This window comes from Macrobrachium rosenbergii, chromosome 10, assembly GCF_040412425.1.
Source record: "Macrobrachium rosenbergii isolate ZJJX-2024 chromosome 10, ASM4041242v1, whole genome shotgun sequence".
NCBI classification, from domain to species: Eukaryota; Metazoa; Arthropoda; class Malacostraca; order Decapoda; family Palaemonidae; genus Macrobrachium; species Macrobrachium rosenbergii.
The window spans coordinates 7,399,437-7,407,674 of record NC_089750.1 but is presented as its reverse complement, the minus strand read 5'-3'; the positions used below and the strand labels follow the sequence as shown (position 1 = coordinate 7,407,674).

General features: G+C 36.2%; 1 protein-coding gene across 9 annotated transcripts in view; it reads left to right on the top strand.

The window, feature by feature from the left end:
- The first annotated feature begins 313 nt into the window (after window positions 1–313).
- LOC136842464 (uncharacterized) overlaps window positions 314–8,238 on the top strand; it is a 764,342-nt gene continuing 756,417 nt past the window's right edge. For 8 of the 9 annotated variants that reach the window (XM_067109832.1, XM_067109829.1, XM_067109831.1 and 5 more), the window contains exon 1: window positions 314–615. The gene's annotated coding sequence lies outside the window, so the exon portion shown is untranslated. The remainder of the gene's footprint in view (window positions 616–8,238) is intronic. The other variant, XM_067109825.1, reaches the window with a different exon arrangement.

The window sequence follows — 8,238 nt, the reverse complement described above, 5'->3', positions numbered from 1 at the left end:
TGATGTTTGCCATTCTGCCAACTTATTATTCATGGAACTTCACAGGATCTTATTATAACGAATTGCGCCCCCCGTGGACTTTCCTTCAAAGTAAATTATAGTGAAAGTTTAAAACGACGATGAGAGAGAGAGAGAGAGAGAGAGAGAGAGACCCGGAACGACCTGAAGATGCGTCGAATATGGTTCGGCACTTGGTACTGCTTGTACTGACGTTGAGGCTCAACTACTCTCGCCTACCCAACCCGTATACTCATTGCCCCGATCGCTCGTTCGTCCATGAAACTTTATCTCCCCGTCTCTCTCCCTCCCTGGCTCAGAGTGCCTCAGACTGTCTTAGGTGGCGGTAGTGTGCGGAGGTTCGGTGTCGCAGCTCGCTCGTGGCAGAAGAGTTGAGTGAGAGAGAAGGCCAGTGTGCTTGCTTACTTAAAAGTGCCATCAATCGTTAAATAGACTTTTAAGAGGCCAAAATACCAAAGGGTGTGTGCTGTTAATAGAAACGAGAATTTAAAAAAAAAATTGGTGTTCTAACGTTTATTTCTTATTGGTGGATATAAGAGTGGCTGGTGATCTTTCTGCGGCGTAACACTGGATTAAGTGATTAACTGGTCATCGTGAGTAAGTACATCAGGAATCATGTTGTTCTATGCTGTGGTTTTGCTTTTAAGAAACTGAATTAATAATATTAGTAAATAGTACATTGGCGTAGAATGGTCCTTTTTTTATTGTTGTTTTTAAAGTGACCAGATAAATCATTGTAGAATTTTTTTTATTCAACAGCATGTTTCACGTGAGAGAACATAACACGAGTCTTTCTCTGGTTTATAATTGAACATAAACAAGGAAACACGGGAGGTGTGGTCGTGTCTCGTAAACCAGCAATTTGGGAAACGTTGGTGTTTCTTATTTTTTATTTATCCGGATTAAGATTATTTTTTTTTTTTTACATTATTGAGTTTTAATACTATTGATTTCGTTCGCCCTTTCTTCACGTATTGACATTCCATTCTCTAAAAGTGCTCGTCAAGTTAATGTCAATTTGGCAAATTAGTTTTCATGGAAATGGCTTCGTATTTTAAATAATAATTCATGTTTAATAAGTCATACAGAATAATTATGTTAATAATTTGTTTTTTTTGTTACTGACATTTTATTTTTTTACCAGTACTTTTTTTGTCTTAAAGTCCGGAAAAATCTTTAAGATATTTTTCGTAGAAAATTATCTTTTTACGCATTGAAAGACAGCAAGAAAATGCAAGATGATCGTCACGTATTTAATTAGGCGCATATGAAGTGTTTTTGGATATGAATTTTTTTATAAATTATTATTGTTACTGGTTTCGTATTTTTTCCTTAAAAATACTCAAGTATATAAATTTTACAAATACGTTAGCAAATTCTTCAAATAAATAACATTTTCATTGATGGATTTAATGTTTTGGTAAAAAAAATAGGTATATATTTGCGGGATTATGCTTCTTATCCGCGTCACGTTCTTTTTTTCGTGGATGAAAATACCTGTTTACTTATAAAGTTTCTAAGTTAATCTCATGAATTATTTTGTGTTGTTTAGCTGGAATACATTGACCAGTACTATAGATTCAAACAGGCTTTGTTCATGTCAACATCTTTATTTTACTTAAAGAATTATTGCGTGCTGTTTATCAGGAATTCATTGACTTGTTCTGAAGTTTTAAATAGACCATGTTTGAGTCAACTTGTTTAGTTTACTTGAACTTGTTTTGAGCGGTGTAAGAATCAAATCATTCATTAAATCATACAAGGAAATATTAGACATTTGATCTGTTTGCTAGCGTATTTGTAAAATTTATATACTTGCGTATTTTTGAGGAAAAAATACAAAACCAGTAACAATAACAATTTTTTAATAAAAAAATTCGTATTCAAAAACACCTCAAATGCACCTAATTGAATACGTGATCATCCTGCATTTTCCTGCGGGTCTTCCAGAGCGTGATAAGATTATTTTATACGAAAAATATTTCCAAGCTTTTTGCCTGTATTAAGATAGTTGATATAACTTACAACAGCGGTTATTTTAACCGGTTTTTGAAATTTGTGGACGCAGACTCAAGTCTTTTCCCTCCGTTTATTCCATTCTGATCTGTTCCTAAAGGTCTGTGCTTGTTTCGCAAGCAGAATCGTGATCTGGTAACCTTTCGGGACGGAACGCTCCGCCCGAGAACTCTGGATCAGTTATGGTGATTATGACTTCGTTCCTGGGGAAACTCAACCTCCCTTTCAACATTTATTACTGTTTTCTGTATTCCTATTAATTTTTCCTTTAATCATTTCTTCTCTTTTTCTCTTCTTTCTCTCTCTCCGTCTTCCTCCTCTTCCTTTCTTCCTTCATTAATTTCTTCTCTTTTTCTCTTTTCTCTCTCTCTCTCCTTCTTCCTCCTCTCCCTTCTCCTTCCTCTGTTCTCCTTTCTTGCCACCCCCAACCCCCCTCCACCCCACCCACACCCGAAGTTAATTAGACCATTAGAGACGTGACGGAAGAAAACGAGAGTAGAAAAGCCACACGACAATTCATTCGTCTTTCAATCATTCTCTCTCTCTCTCTCTCTCTCTCTCTCTCTCTCTGGATTTTCTGGATTCCTAAATCGTCGTTGGAAGAATGTCGTCATTGCCGTCAGTGAATAGTTTTTGTGTGTATCTAGTGAAAGATGTACACTTTTACTCCCAATGTTTGAACAAACTCGCCACCGGGCTACTTGGCTGAAAGTGTATTAATTCTGGGCTTAATATTATTGCTGGAAAGGCTGAAAATGAAGGAAAGGCTTACCATTTCAGCGTAATAACTTGAGATTAGACTTTACCAAGTGTGAGAACATTTTCTGATTACGGTGTAATGACTCGAAAACGGATGTCAGCAAGTTCATCTCATCATCATCAGCTTTATCCTCATCATCATTAGCTTCATCCTCATATTATCATGAGCTTTATCCTCCTCGTCCTCTTTCTCATAATCATCATCATCAGCTTTATCCTCATCATTATTATCATCATCTTCATCCTCATCATATCATCATCAGCTTCATCCTCCTTCTCCTCCTCCTCCTCCTCGTCATTATCATCCTCCTCCTCCTCCTCCTCGTCATTATCATCCTCCTCCTCCTCATCATCATCATCATCATTATCATCAGCTTCATCCTCCTCCTCCTGCTCCTCCTCATCATCATCATCATCGTCAGCGTCATCCTCTTTATCATCATCATCATCACCATCATCATCATCAGCATCGTCAGCTTCTTCCTCTTCTCTTCATCATCATCATCATCAGCTTCATTATCATCACATCATCATCTTCATCCTCATCATCCTCATCATCATCATCAGTTTCATCCTCATTATCATCACCAGCAACGTCATCATCATCGTCGTCAGCCTCATCCTCATCATCATCATCATCATCATCAGCCTCATCCTCATCCTCATCCATCATCATCATCTTCATCGTGCTCATCATCATCATCATTATTATGATCATCCTCTTCATCATCATCAGTATTATCATCATCATCATCGTCGTCGTCTCCACCGGCGCGTGACGCAGAGAGCCTCTGGGAAATTGGCGTCACCCATGTCTCCCCTGCGCTGTATTTCCCCCCAAATCTCCACGCGTCTCCAATCTTCTTCCTCTCAGTAACTTCTCATCCGACTAGGTCTGGGTCTTCCAGCTTTTTGTTCAGAAAGCTACAGAAAAAAAAAAAAAATTATTTCAGTTTAATATCTTGAGAAAGGATTGCATCAAGTTAGGAAAAACTAGTTTTCAGCTCACTGTTACCTTGTGAATGAAGGCTGTGGAGTTTAGAGGAAGATACTCATTTCACGATAATAACTTGAGAATGGACGCTTGCCGGCTACTAAAAGAAATCATCTTTTCAGACAGACTTTTCAGAAAATATCGGTTATTGTACGATATCTTTTGAATCAAAATCTTATACCTAATTTGAATGACGTTCAAAATCTAGTTTTTATCAAGGTGAATAATATCGAACAGCAAGGTTCGTCGTCTTAGAATAATTAGTCTCGTAACACGGATGTGTACCGCAATGTATCGCCAAATGTGTAATCATCCTTCGATGGATGTCATGGGCGATGCATGGCGATAATGACTAAGAACGAGATAATAGCAACTGATCAGTACACATCAACAAAGGGCGTGATAACTCTAATAATGTTCCCTCGTTCCTGTCGTCCTGTTTCTTGAATGCCTTCCGGGATTTGATCAGTAAGTTCTGTTGGGGTCCCGTAAGAGTGGGAAAATTTTTTTTCTCTCGTATGAACTGCGATGGTTTTGCGTCATTGGTTTTTTTTTTTTTTTATACTGACTTTTAGGTTTGTCTTTTATTCACTACTTAGGGTACGCATTTGTTATCTTTCCCTTTTCACCTTTCTTTCGTCCACTTTCATCTATATATGTATATATAATGTATAGTTATGTATATAAATATTATATATTATATATATATATTTATATATATATATATATATATATATATGTATATATATATATTATGTATATATATACATACACACATATATATATATATATATATATATATATATATATATATATATATATATATATATATATATATATATATATATATATATATAAATATAAAATAAGACATACTTACAAATATACACATTTGTTTGTAGCCTTTATAGAGAGAGGCACACTATTTCATAAAATCAAAAATAGTAAAATGAAAACCTGGAATAGTGAATTTTGATGTTGACGATAGGTTTAACCTTAGGACAGGAATTATTAACTTAAAATTTATAACCTTATATTATGATTGATGACATATCTAGTACTTTGAAAGTAGCAAATAGAAGTTCAAGAGTGCCATTTAGAAGTTATTCCTAATCGAGGAGGAGAGAACTTCGTTGAAAGTAAACTTCAGATATGTTTGTTTTATGTGCATACGTTTAAGCGGAAGAAAGAATAAGTAAAAATGTTTGTGATAAGAACTTTCGCGATGGAAGAGAGAGAGAGAGAGAGAGAGAGAGAGAGAGAGAGAGAGAGAGAGAGAGAGAGAAAAAAACACAAGCTCGGGACATCAAAAAAAGTTACAATGGAATACCCGCCTCACAATCACTTTTATAAACTCCCTCACAGGAGCGATTTCCTGGCCTTCTGTGACGTAACATTTTTTTTTTTTTTTAACAAGGGCTTTGTCTTCTGCTGTATAGAAAGGCGTTGTTGCCTCCATGAATGTGAGAAATAATGATGAGGACACTGTTTTTGTTGTTGTCGATGACGGATGTTGATCATTAATCAGACATTCAAACATTCTTCTGATGGATGTTTTTAGTCATTGATACGTAATCGCGTAGTTTTTGTTGATTTGAGTGTCACGTTTAGTTTATGTAGATTTGTGTTTTGTATTAGATTTGTTAATGTGTTAGTTTTTATATGTACATGATTTACAGTTTTGTGTATGTAGTCCCTTTTAAAGACGTTTCAAATCATTCATAGTAATTTTTATCCAGTCTTTTCGTATTTATATTTATCGTTTTGAAAAGTTCGAATCGTTATTTATGTTATGAATGCCGAGAGGAATACTGGTGACGTTAATAGCAAATGATTTCATCGTCCCTCAAGGTCATTTGGAACACACACAAAGGCCCCCGAGGGGGCAGTGCCATCAGTGCAACTCATGCAGCACACTGTAGGCATTACTGAAGGTTCTTTGCAGCGTGCCTTCGGTCCCTGGCTGCAACCCCATTCATTCCCTTTACTGTACCTCCATTCATTTTCTGTTTCTTCCATCTTACTGTCCACCCTCTCCTAATAATTGTTTCATAGTGCAATTGAGAAGCTTTTTTTCCTGCTACACCATTTAAAACCTTTTTGCTGTCGATTTCCCTTTCAGCACTGAATGACCTCGTGGGTCCCAGAGCTTGGCCTTTGGCCTAAATCTTAGCTTCCATTTCACACACATAGCCGTAGAAAATATACCGTAGCGAGAATATGTGGGGTAATAGTTTTCTGGTTTACAGATATAATCCAGTCAAGTAATAAGAATATTAATAATGAATGTTACCAGACATTTTTTAGCTCCTATTTTGTCAATGCTCTTCTCGATAAGAGGAAACTCGCGCTCCCTGGCGTCAACATTTGCGTGTTAACATTGCTTCAAATTGTCTGGGAGAGATCACACGCTTCAAGCTGGCGAACGGATTCAAGGGTGTTGTATACTCTTTGTCCCTGCGTCATAATATGTCCTGCTCGATCTAGTTTCAGCAGCTCTTTATATCGGCTTTATTCATATTGTAGGTCTTCTTTTTTTTTTATTCGTATTCTAGTGAGAATCATTCTTCTTTTTACCGCCAGATGTCCTTGCTGACCCATTTATTTCATAGGTATTATTTTGGCCAGTGTTCCGTTTAGATGAAGAAAAGTTTCCTGCCGCTTCTTAGGCGTTTGGTGTAACACCCATCAAACCATAATATCACACATTTACACTGTAATGACAGCGCTACACCGCTAAGCTTTGCATTTCTCCCCTTGCTTTTGTTTTTCCACTTGTTTTTTCTCTTCCGCCGTTAATCACATGACAGAAGGCTGTGAGGCAGAGAATTTCTTCAAAGCAGTTTCTTTTAGCATATTTATCATGATTTCAGTCCATATTTTTTATGTGACGTTGACTGTTACACGGATAGACCAGCATTTAAAAGAAAAAAAAAATCTTAAAGGCGAAATACCTGGACGAAATCTACCAGTGCAGTCTTATTAATGGTTCTTGCTGGAAAAGGTCAACTCGTTCTCTTTTCCAAGTCTTTTTCCTCTCCAGATGTCTTTTATTGAAGGAATTCATCTTATTTCAATTCTAGTGGTTGCGAGAGTTTCAGTATCCTTTATAATATCCACTGATCGTTATTCCGGCCTTTATCAACTTTCATATATATATATATATATATATATATATATATATATATATATATATATATATATATATATATAATATATATATATATTATATATATATCTTCAATCTTTTAAAAATATTTATCAGCGTAAAGGTTTAAAGCAACATCCGGGATATAGATTTTTCCTTTTTTTCTCTATCTTTTTTTTTTTTTTTTTACAAGCCCTTGCCTTCATTTTCAGGTGTTAGGTTAAAGCAAGCAGACAAATATTGTCAAAGGCGTCTTTTTGCTTAGTTTTTATCATGACACTTTATTGAAAGGACCGTCTCAAGACTGGGAACTAGATTTAATCTCGTCTGCTGATTTCATTTATCGGAACAGGCCGAGGAGAAGTTAACATTTTTGCCCGGAATAAAGTTGAATGGGCGGAGGGACAGTTTCCGGATGACTGGAATTAAAAGAGGGGGGATGGGGATAAGGGAATGTTATCTTATAGATAACATTTGCGCACGTCTCGGTCACAAAATACCAACTTAGAGAATGATATTAGGTTTAAGATGAAGAAGGATTATTATTAGTCAGTATAGCATATTAATTGCTAATATTCTTATACGATTCCATCTCCCAAGTCAAATTACGCATAATATATCCACAAAAAGATGAATATTTTCGATAAAATGATGCAGAATCTTTTTTACAGAAATTATCACAGGAAGGCAAACTCAGCATAATCTTGCTATTCATATGAAAGTCGAGAGACCGTATCAGTAAGCAATAGATATCATTATATCAGTAATGTGGGACCTCGTGGTCTCGTGGTCATGATACATTGCCGACGGGAAGGCCAGAGTTTTATCTCCTGGCAAAGCAGTTCTTTAAACACGTTCCCGTTAAATGTCTGTGTGCCTCTGTTGACCTAAGCAAGGTAACAGGAATCTAGTTGGCTGTGGTGGGTCGCAATGGGGTAGATTAGGCCGTGAGTTCAACAGCGCATTTCAAGATACAAGATACTTTTCAAGAGGGAGGGCGAAGCCCTTATTATTATTATTATTATTATTATTATTATTATTATTATTATTATTATTATTATTATAACTTTGCAGTGCATAGAGCCTTGATGGCCATTAGTCGATAGGTTTAAAAGCAAGAGACAGCAGCCACTCAAACATCTTAGAAACATAACAGTCTGTGGCTAACCGTCTCGCTGCTGGGAGAAAGGGCGCTGGTGACTGATACAATACATGTACACTCGGCAAGAAAAGTGAGGATACAGTTTTCATTAGATTTCGTTCATCGAATTTTAATTTTTTTCTTACAGAAAACACATAATCT